Raw genomic sequence first — 19,018 nt, 5'->3', positions numbered from 1 at the left:
AACCTTGGAATACAGACCAGGAGGACCAACAATTGTCTGTCCTCAATAAAACCAGTAATTCATTATGATGAGGTGATAGGATAGCTTAGAACAGGGGTCCCCATACCCCAGCTACAGACTGGCGCCGGTTGGCTGTGGTCCATTGCCCATTCAGTGTAGCAAGCAGCAGAGGAGTGGGCAGGGGGTGAGCTAGCAAGACTTCATCTGTGTTTGTAGCCTTTCCCCATCTCTCGTGTTGCTGTCTGAGCTCTGCCTTCTGTTGAATCAGTGGCTGTATTTGATTGTAATTAGAATGCAAATGCCATTACTGTGTGATTGTTTCATTGTATATTGCCACATGGTGGTGGTAGTAGAAATGGGATACACAACATTCATGGTGGACTCAGGTCATCCCAGGATCAACCCTCTACTCCACCCCTGTCCATGGAGGCTGATCCTTGGTGCCAGAAAGTTTGGGGACAATGTCTTTGAAGACACAAGGGCAATGGAAACAGGCTTGGTGGTAGCTCCAGAGAAGGCATTTTCAGGTGGCAACCAAAAGAAGGCCATCCTATGCTCTTTAAGAACATTTTCTGCTTCCAAAGAAAGAGAGGAAAACCAAATACTAATGGATAAGTTTTCTTCTTCTTTTTCTTCCTTTTTTTTCCCCCTGGACAAAATTCAGAGGAAAAAGAAGCAGATATTCTTGGCCCACAGCAGACAAAATGCAGCATGAATACTGTTGTAATCCTGAGGTGACTCAAAATAACATTCACTGAGCACTCAGTGTTGTGTTCAGTGCCTCGTGCTTGTGAACATGGTATGTATGTCCATACCGAGTGCGTTTGCATCTGCACACACATGCACAGTGCTGGACTTACACACACAGAGCAGACTGACGACTATTGTAAATATACAGAGGGTCTTCAAAAAGTTCTTGGTGTTGACTAGTCCAAAAGAAAAGCTACGTGTGGATTTCAAAATGCTCCGCACCAAAATAAACGTACACGTCAATTTGGATTTCAAAATGCTTCGCAACTAAATAAACGTACACGTCAATCCCACCTTTTAGCCAGCCTTTTGAAGTTTTCTCATGTGTTTACACACATGCACATGTTTACATTTGTCATGTAGCATAATAGTAATGTCATAAAAAGTATTTTAAGTCTGGCATTCTTTCCGTTTTATAGCAGAGGAGGAGAACGTTAAATAATTATATTTTTACAACAAAAATAAGTGTTATATGGGAGTTTCTGTATACAGGTTTTGCTCTATGCACTTTTAATACACTTATTTAATCCTAAAAAATAAAAATTGAGATAAACAAAAAGGAAACTATGTAGTCAATACTCTTAAAATCATTACCGATTGTAAAATGGAGAATGACGGACGCTGAGCCATACAGTAACTTCTCAGTCGCTCAGGAGCAGTACGTACAGGGCTGGGATCTGAGCGCAGCAGTCAAGCTCCAGGACGCCTGTTTGAAGCACTGCTGGGAACCAACCTGTACCATGCGTATTGGTTTCCTGATACTGCCGTAACAAGTGATCACGAGCGTGGTGGCTTAACACAGCACAAATTTATTATCTTGCAGTTCTGGAAGGAAGAAGTCTGAAGTGGGTCTCTTTGGACAAAAATCAAGACATTATCTGGGCCGAATTCCTCTCTGAAGGGGAGAATCTGCTTGGTTTTCTTTTCTATATTGAAGTCACTGCCTGCATTTTGTGGACAGTGACTCCGTTCAGTTTTCATGACCAGCAGTGGCCAGTGGAGTTTATCTCGCAATGCGTCATTCTGAGACTAACCTTACTATTCCTTTCACCCCGTGGTTGTTTGGTTCGCGCAGATACGCTAGCATACTTTCTCCATCTCAGCACGTTTCATTCAGTTCCACCTAGGCCCAGCCCCACAGTGCAGCGCTTAAACACCATGCAGAGGGAGCTGCTCCCACATGGCCAGCCACTTCTCTAACCCCTGCCCTGCTGGCTTGAAGAGCGGGCCAGGTGCATGAGCATGCATGCCCAGAGCCCTGAAGGAGTCCGGAAGGAGGGAGGGAGGGAACAGTGGCTTGGCCGGGCCCCACTGGGCTGCTTGCTCCCTCCCTTTCTCTCGCTCTCTCTTTCTCTCAGCTTGTGCATGTGTAGTCTGGCACTTAGAGAAAAGTTAAAAAAAAATTAACGTAATCACATTAGAAAAGTCTCATTTGCCATGTCGCACACTCCTTGTAAATTGGGACAAGGACACCATTAGGGGACCATTATTCTGTTACATCAAATATATGAATTCAGCAGTTGGTGAGAGAATATGCTAATTCATTATTATTTTTCAAAATGTAAAAAAAAAATAATTCAGCAATTCTACTCCTAGTGATTTATGTTATAGATATATTCACATTGCACATAAAGATACTTAACATAAAGAAGTTTACCTGTGGAAGCAAACGTGGACATCCCCTCAGGGCTTTTCTGCAGCGGATAATGTGGACATGACTGACAGCCCACCCACGCAGAGGACTCCTGAGCCCTCTCCTCTGTCCTCTCCCCCTCACGCTCTTGCATCTGGCCCCAGTGGCACACGGCCTCCTTCCCCAGTCTCACTGCAACCTTTTGCTCTTCTCTTCCTGTATGTTTTTTCAGATCTCTTCAAATATCTTCCCCCAGTCCCAAACCATACTCCTCTCGCCCTAATCAGACTTATCTTTCTCCCTAGTGCTTATTTCCATCTGGTACATTATATATTCACCTGTTTCCATGTTTATTACTCATTCATCTTAACCTTGAGGGAAGAAAGTTTGCTATGTTGATCATTTTTTTTAAAGATTTATTATTTTATTTTTAATTTGTTATAGGTCACGGGTGCTCACAGAGACAGAAGGAAAGTGAGAAAGCAAGTTGCCAGGTCTAGGACTCAAACCGCGGTCAGCCATGTGGGAGCTCAGTGCCCTAACAGTCACACAGTTCTATTTGCAATATCTGGAATAGCTTGTGCTCACTAGGAACCGAAAAGGTAAATAGTTGCAGAATCAGCGAATGAACAAATACAATCATTAAAAAGAGGAGAAAAATGTCTAAAAGGGATTGTTAAATAAACAGGAGGGTAGGCTATTAACACACATGTAATTGCGATATTTCCTAAATAAGAAGAATTTAGGAGGTTTATCTGGCATCAAACATTGGGTGAAGTGTGATAGTTAGTGGGATATCCACTTTATGTCTTATTTTCCAAAGACCGTTACTTTATTTCACGTGGGAAATAAAATTACCTAAGTTTTAGAATTTCTCAAAGTTTATCTGCAGGGGTAGTAATAAAAGCTATATTAAGAATACCACTGTGGGGGTCACATAATTTGAGAAATGCCCGGTGATATGGTGGAGCTAGACTGTACTTGCCTGAAAAATACAATGGTTTAACCTTCAGGGATTTGTAAACCTGCGATTAAATACAGCCATTAATAAAAATAAAATACTGCATACTTACAATGAAATAAACTGTAGTAGAACAAATGCCATGCGTCCTCAGAACTCACTCTTCCTAACTGTTGCCTGCCTTCCTGCTGTGTATGCTCCTGGCCTGCCTGTCTCCTCCCTGCACAGTGAGAGTGCTCGCGCTCACCTCTGGCCGGGTGGCTGGGTACGCAGTCACCAATGGCTTATCCATAGCGCGAGGTTGACCCTAGTAGGAATATCTGAGGCACGGAATCGGTGTAAATAGTACAAATCAGAGCTTGATTCAGGGCTGAGGCCGAGAGAGGTTTCAATTTATTGGACATATTTTGCACAAGGTTGTGAGGTAATAGCAGAATCCATATCATATTTAACAGTGAATGTATTGGAAAAAATTAATTTTAAAAAAGAGTTAATGGTCTGAACTGCATGTGTCAAATTATGATTGAATTGTAACCACATACAGGGCAAGTATTTGGCAAGAATACACAAGTTTTGTAAAAAGGATTAATATGTATTTTTATTAAGAGACACCACTCTCTCTTCCCCTTTGTCTTCCTTTCCTGAAGGATTCTCTTTTAAAGATACTGTGTGGAATTAAGCAAGGGAGCATTCACAGTAGGTGGCTGGTTATATGTGTGGTCCCTTTGGCCGAGAGCAGACCCCGGGCTGAGAGAAGAGCTGTCTTGGATGGGATGCCCTGGCATATCGGGTCGCAGCTTGTCTGAGAGCTAGGCACAAGCAGAGTTGGAGCCCGGGAAGACAGAAGGGCCGTCTACCTGGGAATGTGAGAAACCAGCTGGGGTAAAGACGGGGCCAGACAGAGAACAGCCATGCAGAGGGCTTGATGGAATGAGGACATGAAGGGCAATGGAAACCAGGACTCTTATCGCTGGAGATGGGAGTTACAAATATTGAAGTAAAAAAAAAGAAAAGCTCTCGTGGGATTGGCGTTAGAGGCATTTAAGCACATTAAGTAGATGGAAGTGTGTGCGTATGCACACGTACATCAGCACGCGCTGGTCCACCTCACCCGGAGAATCCAGGAACAGCATCAAGCACACTTCCCAGGCAGGTCTCAACTTACGAATAGCATGCTCTTGTGGAAGGGAATAGAACTTTGGGAAAATGGCTGATTTCAGGCCGGGGCTGGAGAGCGGAGACTGGAAGGACTGCTTCTACCAGAAGTGGTCAAGTGCTCAGGACATGAGCGGAATTTATCACGAGGACGCTAAAGACAGCAAGAAGCACTTCTGAGCCAGCCTGTGGCATGTGGTTAAGGTATCTGGATTTCACAAGGCCAACCACAAGATTTGTGTCCCAGAGTCAGCGGTCTGAAAAAACAAACACAAAAATAAACCGGGTGCATGTGTATGCATGCCCAGAATCCCAGAAAAGAAAAGAGGGATGGAGGAGAAGGGATTGTGGCAGGCCACACCCCGTAGGAGGTGCTTTCTCACTTTTTCTATCTCTCACCAGCAAGTGCACAAGCCCTCAGGCAAATTAAACACACACACACACACACACACACACACACACACACACAGCCAAAAAACAAGAAACAAAATAATCCCAGAAAACAGAATCATTTCTACTGTTCACTTCTACTGGAACATTTCAGGTCAAAATCTTTAAAGAACTAAATTATAAGCCATTAAATAAAATAAGAATGTAACATTCTGTGTTTTTACAAATATGTAAGTAAATAAACTGAAAGTATAGTGAGAGGGCCAGCAGGTGGCTTAGAGGTTAAGGTGCTGGACTCCCACAGGCTGACCATGGTTTGATCCAGCAGTTCGAAGTGCCGGGCGCATGTGTATGTGTGTGCCCAAAATCCCAAGAGGAGAATGGAGGAAGAAGGGATGGCAGCGTGGCCATCCCTCGTAGGGGATGATTTCTCACTTTCTCTCTTTGTCTCTCTAGTGGGTGCACATGCTCTATAGCAAAAAATCTCTCTCTAAAAATAAAAGTTAATGAGAAACAGCCTATTTATTTGGATTTTAAATAATTAGGGGAATAGAGCAACGCTCTAATGTGACGTCTGGATTGTACTCCCTTAATCAGGAGATTTTCAAAGTGACCATCAAAACCAATGGGAAGGAACCAGCAGTTAGCGTAATGGCTATGTCGCTGGACTTCCACGTAGTCGACCGTGGTTTGCGTCCCGGACCCGGTGGCTTAGAACTCACACCAGGCGCGTGTGCGTGCATGCCGAAGATCCCGAGAGGAGAATGGAGGAGAAGGGATTGTGGCGTGACCATGCCCCCTGGGAGGCGATTTCTCGCTTTCTGTCTCTATGTCTCTCTCCGTCTGGCAAGCACATGCGCCCTATAGCGAAAGCCTCTCCAAAAAAAAAAAAAAAAACTAATGGGGAAAACATCATGTGGATCTGGTAGAAGTATCATTTCAGTGATATTTCTGACAAAAAAAGAATAGCATGAGTATAATAAAGCCCCAAATGAGGGATATTCTACACAATAACTATTATAATCTGTAAGTGGGTCAAAGTCAAAAAAGACAGTGGAAGACTGACGACTATTCCATATATAAGGTGGAGGATGGCTGAGCTCTGGCGGTGCCAGTAGGAGGGGCTGCTACGTAGCCTACGCGGCTGCATAGGACGCACAGGTCCACTTCCCGGCCTACACCAGACAAGTCGGCACGGTGGCAGGTGCTTGCAGCCTTAACTCACTAGAAGACTGCTGCGGGAATATTCCAAATGGCACGACCCTATCAAAAATAACTATCTTCCTTTTTTTCTCCCTTCTGTGCTTTCTCTCTTTGAAATAAATAAAAAGGAAAGAAAGAAAAGAAAATCGAAATAAAACACAAAAGCAAAATGCTGTCTATAATCCTGGACTTGATTGTTTTTCTATAAAATACTTTATCAGGACTGAAAAATCTTGAATAGGGTCTGATGTGAGATGGTAGTAAAGTATCTTTTTATTATTTTAATTTTTATGTAGTTTAAAATACTTACATATTAAAACACAAATTAAAGTATTTAAAGGTACTGGACATCCTGTCACAATGGATTGGGTCAGAGGAAAATTTATTTACACAGTAATTGAAACTTTTCTCTAATTTTGATATGTAAAACCTACCATGCCATGTAAGCCAGCAAATCCACTCCAAACTACCTAGCCAAAGAAATACACTCATGTATTCATGAAAAAATTTGACAAAATCATGCAAGGTACATTACTTGTAATAGCTAAAAGACAAACGGAAAACAGCTACAAAAACAAATACCCAGCATGAGGGGAATGGATAAGCACACTCTATAGAATAGTCACACAATGGAGCACTAGTAAAGGAGAGCAGACAACCACCACGTGCAACGACATGGATGAGTCTCAACAACGTGATGAGTGAGGGAAGACGGATGCTTCCATTGATACAAAGTTCAAGAGCAGGCAAAGCTAGTCAATAACTATGGCACTCAGAATAACGCGGGGCTGGAGGTGGCACAGGGGCGAGAGACAGTGCTCTGTGATCGACCCAGAGGAAAGGTGACTGGTTTGTAAATGGAGATCTTCTGGATATACCATGTATAAATGTGCCCGAGTGCCCAGGACCAGGGCCAGCTAGTGTGGGGCACGGAAGTATTAAGACCGTCAGGAGGGTACTGTATCTCTGCCTCTCTCTCTCCCTCTTTCTCTTTCTGTCTCTCACTCATGGAATGAATAGAAAATTTAAGAAAATTTTAATTCCTTTTGTGGAGAAAATTACATAGAAAAGGATAGGCAGGAAATTTTTAGAGTGTAATGTTTCAGTGTTGACCAAGTGATGATTACGATGGTGTCAACATTTGGCAAAAAGCATTCAGATGCACAATTATAATTATACATCCTATTGCAAGTAAACTATGTCTTAACAAATTATTGTGAAGATTAATAAAAATTTCTATGACAGAAAGATTCAGTCTTCGTGATTTTTCTCATTTCAGTATCTTAGAAGTAAAACAGTCCAAAATTCCAAGTACTCTTTTGCTTTGCATTTTTCTGCATTTCCACATTGGTCCCACTATACCACTCTTCATTAAGAGAAAGAACAACTTGTTTGTAATGACACATAAGCACATACCTTCACATACATAAAACTTGCAGAAAGTCTCTGGAATTATGAAAGTTTGAGCAGAAGAGCATTTTGACCTAACGTATGCAATCCAGTATAACATAATGCCTTATGTCTAGGGAATATATTAGCAAAAATTACTTTTTATTACCAAGCTCTAGGCTTTCAAGAAATTCTTTATGACTCACTAAAATGTTAGCAAAGTATGGAATAGTTTGTTGTTGTTGCTGCATTTTCCAGAAACCACATACCTTATATTGAATGAATCCCACATACCTTATATTGAATGAATCTATAATTGTTGGGCAATTTCTTTTTCCACCTGAACAGCACTTTTGAAACTATGGCTTTCTGAGAGGTCATGAAAAGAAATTGGAAATATCACATACCTGTCGACATAACATAGAATGGTTCTTTCATTTTGCATTTTCCTTTTACCTCTGAATAAAAGAAAAAAAAAAAACACAACAATGAAACAAAACAAAACAAAACAAAAAAACCACACAACTCTTCAAAGAGAAAGATACTTCTCTTGGGCTCTCTTCCCTGAATAAAAATAATGTATTCCTTAATTTGAGGCAACATGTCTTACAAAAAAAGACTGAAGTCGGAGGTATTTGTTTTGTTATTTGTAACCATGAAAAGTCCACGGGCTCATTGTGTAGTTCAAATGTGTCTCTTCTTAATTCTACATTCTTTTTGTGTATTATAGCTTTCTAAAAGAAATATCTGAAGGAAATTGCTCCTTTTCCCCTCTTTTATCTCAAGCAATAGCATTTATTTTGAAAACTTCCATTTTTAGCACATGGTCTTTCTCAGCTCAAGCAGAACTGCATCACATCGCCACCGTCTTCATGCGTTTAATGCTGAAGGCATTGCCGAAATAATGAGCTGCTTTCATGACTTCACGCCTAACAGACCTTTCTTCTTTTCCTCATAGTTTGGAACTTAGATTTGCTTGGACCCAGTGAAATTAGTGAAGATTTAATAAAGGTCAGGGTCCAGATACAGAAACAACCCCATCATTTTAATTAGTTTCCAGGATGTCTTTATTTCAGGCAACAGCTCAGTTCCCTTTATTGCAAATACGGATTCCATAATGAATAAACTGAGACCTGTCTTCCAGGAATATCCTTGACTGACAATTCAAGGAATCTTGCTTCATCCCGTTCTTTCCAGTTCCTAGTCAAAATCACGCACAACTGACATCCTTGTATATTTCTGCTAATATCTCTTTTTCTTCTCAAAAATCGCTATACGTAAATTTCATGTGATTATTCGTATCACCTTTATACAATTCTACAATTATTTTGTGAGTGGTTGACTTTATGTAATACGTTATAATAACTTGTTTGGGGACAAGTAGAGAGTTTCTTTCTTCTTTTTTTTTTTTTCTTTTTTTAGTAGATAGTTTCTTAGAAAAGCCAGAAAATAACCTAGAAAAAGGTAAAAGAGAGAGAAAGAAAAAAATAAAACCCTAAAGCATATAAGTGAAGCATAAAGCACATAAATCTTTAGCAAGCATGGATGAGTAGAATTGGGAACTTTTTAAAAAAATTGACTATTGAAAGTATATGAATAGACTGGCCCTGCAGCACAGTGGCTAAGGGAGTCGAAGCCCACATGGATCCTGGTTCAAATCTTGGCCCTGGTGGTTTGAAAAACATGTTAGTCATAGAAATAAAGGAGAAAAGATGGAAGCATCACCATGCCCAGGAGGGGACGGGGTGCTATTTCCTTACCTCTGTCTCTTTGTCTCTCTCTGGTGAGTACAAGTACCCCCAACAATAAAAAAGTTAAAAATGCAGTAGTATATATGAACACAGATATTCAGTTGCATGGGAATGGAGTTGAATTTATAGAATAAGTTGATGTTTGTTAGAAAAATGTAATCTATCGGGACCAGCAGTTGGCGTAAAGGCTATGTCGCTGGACTCCCATGTAGTTGACTGTGGTTTGAGTCCCAGATCTGGTGGCTTAAACTCATGCCGGGCACGTGTGTGTGCGTGCCCAAGATTCCGAGAGGAGGATGGAGGAGAAGGGATTGCGTTGTGGCCATCCTCCCTGGGAAGTGATTTCTTGTTTTCTGTTTTTCTCTGTCTTTCTGGCGAGTACATGTGAAAAAATATAGCAAAAAATTCTCTCAAAAAATGTAATCTATCAATATTGACTCAAATAGAGGTGGAAAATATGAACAGCTTAAATAAAAACATTCTAACAAAAACACACTTAATCCTTGGTATTCTTAATCTATAAATAATATCTGGAGACCAATAGGAAATACACGCATTGTCTAATAGAAACATAAATAAGATTTTTAAAAAGGCAGTTCTTAGAAGGTGAAAAGTGTATAGTCAATAAAAATATAAAAGTTAGTAAACCTCTTTTTTTTTTCTTTTTTTGAGAGGTTTTTGCTATACAGTGCGTGAGCTCACCAGATAGACAGAGAGAGACAGAGAGATAGAAAGCGAGAAATCACACCCCCCGGGGGGATGGCCACACCGCAATCCCTTCTCCTCCATTCTCCTCTCGGGATCTTGGGCGCACATACACATGTGCCCGGTGTGAGTTTAAGCCACCAGGTCTGGGACTCAGACTGTGGTCCACTACCTGGGAGTCCAGCGACATAGCCATTACGCTAACTGCTGCTCCTGCCAGTAAACCTCTTTCACAGTCACAGTGATAAACTACCGAGCCCAGGGCTTTGCCATTTTCCCTGCTATAACCCATACTTGGTGATATGGTGAAGAAACCAGTAGCCCTAAGCACTGCTGGCTAGTGGAACTGGTAACATCAAAAGAGTAGAAGCCCCCTGTGACCATAGAAAGACCATGTGGCCTTCTATACCAGATGTATTTCTTTTTCTATTGAATGATATATAAATAAGTTGTCCAAAAATTCATTTTTTTCCTTAAAAAGGAAATCAAATAAATTTGAGATTCAAATAAGCCTGAGGAAACTGGCTCTCAAACACATTCAAAGCCTCGCAGGAATCTTATCAGCCTACATCTAGTCAGTGGTTACTGCCTCCTTGACAAAAACTGAGGCGAGATTCATTGGCAGAAGCCCAGGGACTCAAGCCAGGCTGCCTTAGTTAGGACTTCAAACTTGGCCCATGTAAGGATGTTGGTACTTTGTAAAATAAGCCCAGCTATTTGCTGCCAGTAAGACCTGAGTTGATGACCCACTTCCATCCTCTAAATGAAAAACAATAATTTATATTTCCTAGCTACGTTTGAAGTTTAATAAATGGTAATGTATAGTGTGACAGCAAACAATAGGCCCGAGAAGTCCTCCACACTCATATATTTGAGTTCTTGTAAACAAGGCACATAATAATCTGCTTCCTTAGCAAGTCAGTCAGAGCCAATCACAGCAGCCGTGCTTCCGTCAGTCACACCCACCGTTTCACTGTGCTGACACAGACACCAAGCTGGCACCAGCAGAGGGGCTGCTCTACCTCATTTCCCTCACCTCGGTTTTCTCAGGTCACTTTCCTTGTCCTGTACATAAAGATTATTGGACCACACAGAATCTTGGAGTTACTCTAAAGTTATTCTGGGGGTTACCCAATTTGCAAATCCTTTTTTCTTTTTTGTTCTTTTGTTCCGTTAAATTCTGTTAAGTTAGATTTGTCTAAAGTTTTTTCTTTTCACAATAGAAGTTTTATATATATATGTCATAAATATTTAAATATAAATAATTTAATGAATAATATTTAGCACATTAGATATGGAGACATAGTTCTAAGGCCTTTATTAACTTACAAAATTTCTCACAAAAGTACTCTATGAAGGGAACCAGCAGTTAGCGTAATGGCTATGTTGCTGGACTCCCACGTAGTTGACCTCGGTTCGCGTCCCGGACCCGGTGGCTTAAAACTCACGCCGGGCACGTGTGCATGCGTGCCCAAGATCCCGAGAGGAGAATGGAGGAGAAGGGATTGCGGCGTGACTATCCCCCCTGGGGGGTGATTTCTCGCTTTCTGTCTCTATGTCTCTCTCTGTTTGTCTGGCGAGTGCACGCGCCCTATAGCGAAAAAAAACCTCTCAAAAAAAAAAAAGTACCCTATGAAGTAGTTACTTTAATTATTTCTTGTTTATAAATGAGGGAACTGAGGCACAGAAACATTACTAACTCTCCCAGGGATCAACCGATTAGTCCTGAGGCAGGGTATTCTATTGTTCCACTTGGGTTTACTTGTTAGTTTCATAACCAGCTTAGTGAATAGCTTCAGACTAATAAGCTGTAGATTTCTGGCATAACTCTTCATCGGTTGTGTTTTGCAGAAACTATCAGAGGGAAATATTTTCTGTTCTTTTTACTTGAAGAAAGACTTGAACACTTTCTGTCTAATAATTGACTTTTTTTTTCTATACTCACAGCTTTCACACTCAAGGCAGGTTTCCCATTTTTTAGGTAAATTTTACATTTTTAAATCTACCTTTTCCCCAAAATATATAAATTGTAATACACCATCAAACTCAAAAACACCAAACTCAGCCAGCCTGAACACTTCCGCCAGCACGCGCTTCCCTCTGCCTGCCCCCTTCTCCAAGAGGACTCCTAGTGGCGTTGCTACCACCTGACAGAGGAAAACGATGCTCCTGCCATTCCAGAAAACAGAGGCGTATCGGGGGAAGCAGGCAAAGGCCCAATGCAAATATATTACTTGCTTTGTTTCTGTGTAAATCAACTTACCATGGCATGAAGACATGTGCTTTAAAGAACAGAAACTTGATCTACAAAGAGTCCTTGAGGAACACGTCTTTTCAGAGCATGGGGCAAAACTGTGGCGGTATTTTCAGTAACTCAGACAGCAAATAATCAGCTCATGGACCATCAGTGCCTTTGCTTTCACATCTCCCTCCCCCACTTGGCAATTTCCCTGCTCATTAGACATTTCCTCCTGAGGATGAGTAAGATCAGAAGGAAGATCAAGCTCAAATCAGTCAATTACATCTACTTGTCAGCAACTGAAAAGCAAGGATGAAGTCCTGGTGGGCAGGGATTTGAACAACTTGAGAGATTATCTGTGAATTTCAATTATCCTCACACTTCCAGTCTCCATTACCATGAATAATTGATCATGCAGAGCATGGAAACCTGGAGACCTTAAAAAGTACTGGAGCTGGATGACACCTTAAGGATAATCTTATTCAATCCTTTCTATTTATAGGTGAGGAAACTTAGGACCCAATGCAAGGAGCTTGTTAATGGCAGATCTGGTGGCTCCCAGGCATTCATCACCTATACTAGTGATTATTATATGGGGGGAAAAACTCATTCAATGTCAGCAAACACACTGTTTCTGATAATACTTATCAGAATATGATAATATTTCTAAAATAGGGGAAGTCTTAAAAGGAGCAGAGGATGATGAGAACATTTCTAGAAATCAGAATGTTTAATATCATCAGTTCTGCGATCTTGGGCAAACTCCCTAACTTCTCGATGCTTTTGTTTTCTCACCTACAAGAAAAAAAATATTCATTTCTTCCTTGATTACTTCATAGGGTTTTGTAGAGGATATAAAATAGTAATATATTAATGGAGGTGGCTAGAGAGTTCTTTATATGCCAACGGAGTACTAAATGCTCAACATGCTCATCTCTTAATCCTCAGTACGACTTGAGGAATCAGGTAACGTTGAGGATTTGGAAAGTAAATCCAGAGAGGTTAAATAATATCTCCCAAATGACATAGTAAATCACATAGAAACTATTTTGCTAACTCTAGAGTAGATTACTGTGTGTGTGCGTGTTGTGTGTGGAGGGGGGCTTCCTTTCATCATTGTCAAGACAAGTTGGATTCACTACTGTGAACTAAATGCTCACCTTGAAATCTGGCCGACTTGAAGTGGAGGCAACATTTTGAGAATCTTCTGAAGAAACTCTTCTCAAGATAAATGAGTCACAAAAGAGAGTGAACGATCTTCAAGATCAAACTACTGTTTCAAATTTTAACCTGAGGAAACAGCTGACCATGGAAGAACTTTGGGAAGTGAGATCTTGTTGGTCTACTTTAAGAAAGACCCATCAGCTGTCTGAATGTAAGATCCATGAACATATGGAGGTGATGTATATAAATAAGATAATGCTTTTGAAAGGCTTGGACAGCGTTGGGATCCTTTGCATGATTATTTGGCTGTCTTCAGAGACAGTTTGGATGAGTTTTGGAGATATAAGGAAAGATGGAATTCTTTGTTCTCTAAGTAGATATTTGTCAGCTGTCTTCTGTTTTCCTAGGAGATTGTTTAAGTGTCATAGAATGTCAGAACTGGGAAACACTAGAAAAAAGAGCTCTACCAACCATTGTAATTGTCAGCTGGGGTTTTGGGAAGATCCTTTCCTGTCTAGCAACCTCTATCACACAGAAGAATCAAACTTTTCACAGGATTGAAGTATTTCTCACCTCTCCTTCCCATCATTATATTAATTTTTTGAGATAGTCATGCAACAAGTATCCATCAAGGACCAGCTATGTCAGGCACTGTGCTGGGTGTGGAGACTCCTAGGGTGTGACCGGGAGGTTCCTCCCTTGCGTAGAGATAGAATATACAAAGGATTGCAATGTAGTGCAGCACAGGCATCACGATACTCTACAGAGCAGAGATTGATACATTTCTGCCTGAAAGCTAAGTCTGCCATGCAACCTGTTTTTATAAATAAAATTTCTTTGGAACACAGCCATGCTCATTTAAAAAAACATATTGTGTATGATTATGTCAAGCTACAATGACAGAGTTGAGTGGTTCTGACAGGGTCTGCCCCACATAACATTTACAGAAAGAACTTGCAGTCCCTGACCTAGAAGCGAGTGTAGCTTTTACAGAAGTGAGACGAGGGGCAGTAAGGCTTTCTACACTGGTGGCTCTCAAACGTGGTTGCATGATATAATCAACTACGGAGTTTTAAAAACAAACTGATGGTCAGTACTGATCCTATCTCCAAAATGACATGGTAAATCACATGGAAATGGCTTCGCTTATTCTATCCCCTCCTTCCAGAGAGAATCTAATTCACTGGGCTGGTGGTAGGAGCTGATACAATATGAGAGGACTTCAAGAAGTTTGTGAAAAAATAAAAGTGAAGTACATGTTTATTTTGAAGCAAACAGAATAATTGATTTCAATTATCTGTGTAGCTTGTTCATAATATCCATTTTCTGTGCACTTTTTGTAGACTTCTCTTATTTCCTTAGCACTTCTAAAGTAATGGAACCACAGGATGCCAATATTTGACAAGAGTACAAAGAAAACTCCTAGAGAAACAGACAGCTGGACTGAGATCTGTCAGTTATATATATGTACACACACACACACACACACTCACACACACATACACATACATACACACACACATATACATATATATATTTTTAGTATGTATCAGGCACATAGAACAGAAAGGAGGGTGTTCTGTATGTGCGAAGATCTGGAGCAGAGAAGGCATCTGACCCATCCGGGAAATGTCAGTCAGGTGTGTGGCAGGGAGGAGTGAGATGGACAAGAACAAAGGGACTGAATGATGGAAGTTCTTACATATCCTGTTGAAAACGTTTGAGTTTAAGGAAGGAGTAAACATAGATGGTGTATAAATGAAGGATTTTGAGCTGTGGGGCAGCATGGTCCAATCTGCATTAGAATAACAGCAGCTGGGGACCAGCAGTTAGCGTAATGGCTATGTCGCTGGACTCCCACGTAGCCGACCACGGTTCGCGTCCCGGACCCAATGGCTTAAACTCACGCTGGGCGCATGTGCATGCGTGCCCATGATCCTGAGAGGAGAATGGAGGAGAAGGGATTGCGGCGTGACCATCCCCCCTGGGGGGTGATTTCTCTTTCTGTCTCTCTGTCTTTCTGGCGAGTGCACGTGCCCTATAGCAAAAAGAATACTCTCCAACAACAACAACAGAAAAGAATAGCAGCAGCTGTGGGTACACATTGTCAGCGTTCTGGGAGGGCAGAGGACAGGCGTGAAGATACTGCGAGGAACTGTCGGCAGGGAGAGCAGACAGGACACCAGCCTCAGAGCCCACAAAGATTCACGTACCTCAGGATCTTTAGAGATAGTGCGTGACACCAACTGTCCTCCTTCAACAGGGATGGGGCCTTGACACCGCTCTGCAGCCACCTGTCCAACTCGTCTTCACCCCTCGTGACTGGATGGACCTGCCCCACTCCCACAGTCCATAAGCGACTTGAAGAGGAGTGCATGTCCTGGTCACCTTGTCCTCTTTTCTGGCTTTGCATGCCCAGAAGAACTTGTCTGCATTTCCAGAAGAGCACTTTCGCACATCAGAGGTACTGAAGAACGATATGTTAAACTGTAAACCTCTCTTTTTCAGAGTAAGACAATGGTGCGTGGATGACTGGTCAGCTTCCCAGCAGCAGAGCTAGGGGTAGGACCCATATGACCTGACTCAGGTTTCACAGGCATCACCAAGGGCCCTGGGAAGCTGTCCATCTTAGTTACAGACAGGTCAGAATGCAGGTGTTCCCAACCGGCCTTTTCTGCCTCTGGCTGCAGGACCACTACCACTGCTTACATGGGAGGGGAGCTCCTACAGTGTCACATGGCTACTGTGGATAGGGCAAGTTGCCAGTGCAGAGTCAAACAAACTGGGACTCAGAGAGGCTCACCGATCACTGGAACAATACAGTAATAACTCTCAGCAAGGTGATCTCAATTATTTGCTCTTCTCTGTCTTAGCTCTTACTTCCCTATATTACTACACAGTTACTTTTGCGTCTTAACAATAAGGGTCACTCTGAACTCGTCGCTGTCCCGAGAATTTTACATTCCTCCAATGGGGTAGTATTTGAACCAATCATTTCACTTATCTCTTATGAGCCCTAATCTCTGGGCGCTAAAGCCTGCATGAAGAAAGCAGGATTATCTGTGCTATTTCTAGCACAGAAAGGTTGCTTTCCTCTGTTCTCTTTTGTTGGAGAGGGCTTGCAGCATCGTGCACTTAGGCCAGCTCTGCTGGGCCTGAGCAGCCTTTTCCCTCCTGCCAGTGCACACAGCCGCTGCTTAATTTAGAGTGATTCCAAAGGCAGGGGGGGTACCATAATGTGGCTTTCCGCTGTTAGGAACGATCACTCTGCTCGGAGACATATGTAGCCACAGAAGGCTCAACAGATCACAGTAGCTTAAGGCACTGGAAGACAAAAGGGACAGCACTGCTGATGGGGGCCCCTGAGACAGGGCTGCTGCCTGCATACACACGCGTGTGCACACACACATACACACACATGCACACACACACGGCAGCCTTCATCACTACTGCCTTTTCTTTTCCTCTTTCCTTCCTTTCTTTCTTCTTTTTTATTTGCAATTCATTAGTAAAACACTGGCGAATTTAGGGCAGGAGAAGAAATGGGAAGTGGGAAGATGCTTTGATTCAAGCCTCACAGATGTAGTTGTTATTGTACACACATGGGACACAAGACAAACAGAGTCTATTCTCCCTTATAGTAACAGAAAAATACGTAAAGACAAAGAGGCATGTGTGCACAACGCAGCGTGTGGCGTAATGGAAAGACTCAGCATGCTACGTCTCCAGCTAGACCTACCTGCGAGGACTGATGCCATGGCGCCTGCAGCCCTGGATGTCGGGAAATGCTTCCCGAGTCCCAGTGGCTAATGATGACTAACAACACAGGGGCCGGCAGGTGCTGTGGTAGGTGGGGCGCTGGGTTCCTGACCCACTGCAGATCCAGTCACTTGAAACTCATGCCAGGCATGGCTGCCGGCCCAAAAACTCAAGAGGAGCAAGGGGGAGCGTGTGGCCACCCTCTAGGGGTGATTTCTCACTATCTCTCTTTCTCTGTCTTCCTCTTTGTCTTTCTGGTGAGCACAGGTACCCTATAGCAAAACAAACAAACAAACAAACAAAAAAACCTTTCTACATAAATAAATAAAGCTTAACAGAGAAAGCAGACTTGTTGACTGAATATCTATTTATACAAAGGTGCTTTAAAAAGTTTATGTAAGGGACCAGCAGATGGCATATGGTTATGTTACTGGACTCCCAGGTAGTCTACCCCAGTTCAAATCTTGAGTTGGTTGCATACCATTCATGCCAGGCGCATGTGTGTGCCTGCCCAAAATCCCAAGAGGAAAATGGAGGTGAAGAGATTGAGGCATGACCATTCTCCCTGGGGTGAGGTGGGGGGGGGTGATTTCTTGTTTTCTGTCTCTCTGTCTCTCTCTGTCTCTGCATCAACCACAAGTACCCTATAGCAAAAATCTCTCAAAAAAAATAGTTTGTGTAAAGTTGGAATTAAAATATAAGATTATTTTGTTTAAACACTTTTGAAATTCATTAATAACTTTTTTGTAATATGATATGTACATTACATGAACTTTTTGAAGACCCTTTGTATGGAACACATTGAATTAGAAACTTTTAAAACGTATGTTTTAAATTAATTATTGCAACTCTACTGTACAGGGTGTAAAAGCATTTTTACTGAGTAAATCGCAACACTGAGTCATCAACAGATGGCAGCTGGCATTTCTGCGGCACTTACTGTATGCTGTCTGAACATATGAGACATTTCACTTATTCAATGCTCTCCTCAGCCCCATGACATGGTATAGTTATTCTCACCTTACAGATAAGGATACTGCAGTACCAAGACGCTGAATCACTGATTCAAAATCATGTAAGGGGCAGCCTGGTTCTACAGCTTGCCATCTCGGCCAAAGTGGTATGTGGCAAAGTAATGAGACGGCATTTGTTCCTTGAACTCATAGCTGCTGGACTCATGAAATGATTAACTCTTATTTATTTATTTTTTTTAGAGAGAGATTTTTGCTATGGGGCACGTGCGCTTGCCAGAAAGACAGAGAGAAACAGAGAGATAGAAAGCGAGAAATCACCCCCCAAGAGGGATGGCCATGCCACAATCCCTTCTCCTCCACTCTCCTCTTGGGCACGCACACACACATGCCCAGTGTGAGTTTAAGCCACTGGGTCCTAGGCTTGAACCGCGGTCGACTACGTGGGAGTCCAGCGACATAGCCATTACGCTAACTGCTGGTTCCAAAGTGATTAACTCTTGAGCATATTTCGTGAACTACAACATTGTTTCTATTCACTGCCTTGTTTCCAAAGGCAACGAATACATTATTTATTTAAATAAACTCTGATGAGAAAAATACTACCATGAGCAGAAAGATGACTAATTTGCTACCATTCGTAGCTATCACTTTGGAATTGGGTCTGTACCCTGGTATGTATACTTACACATCTGTTTACTCATATATATGTATGCCCATCAACGGGCTGCCTCTTAATAATTCCTCTCGGCAGGAGACAGTAATCAGAAGACAGACTCGTCCAATGTCAAGAAATAATTCAAGAGCGACATGAAGTCATTCCTGTCATGGGCTTGTGTTCACAATCCTTAAGTCTCTAAAACTCTTTCTAAGAACCCAGGGAGCTGGAGCTTTCCTCTTTCTAGTCCTTTCTTCCTACTTTCAAGATCTGACCTGCCTCATCAGCCC

The sequence above is a fragment of the Tupaia chinensis genome, unplaced genomic scaffold, assembly GCF_000334495.1.
Source record: "Tupaia chinensis unplaced genomic scaffold, TupChi_1.0 Scaffold000138_1, whole genome shotgun sequence".
In the NCBI taxonomy this organism is placed as follows: Eukaryota; Metazoa; Chordata; class Mammalia; order Scandentia; family Tupaiidae; genus Tupaia; species Tupaia belangeri.
Note: the sequence above shows the minus strand (reverse complement) of the source record.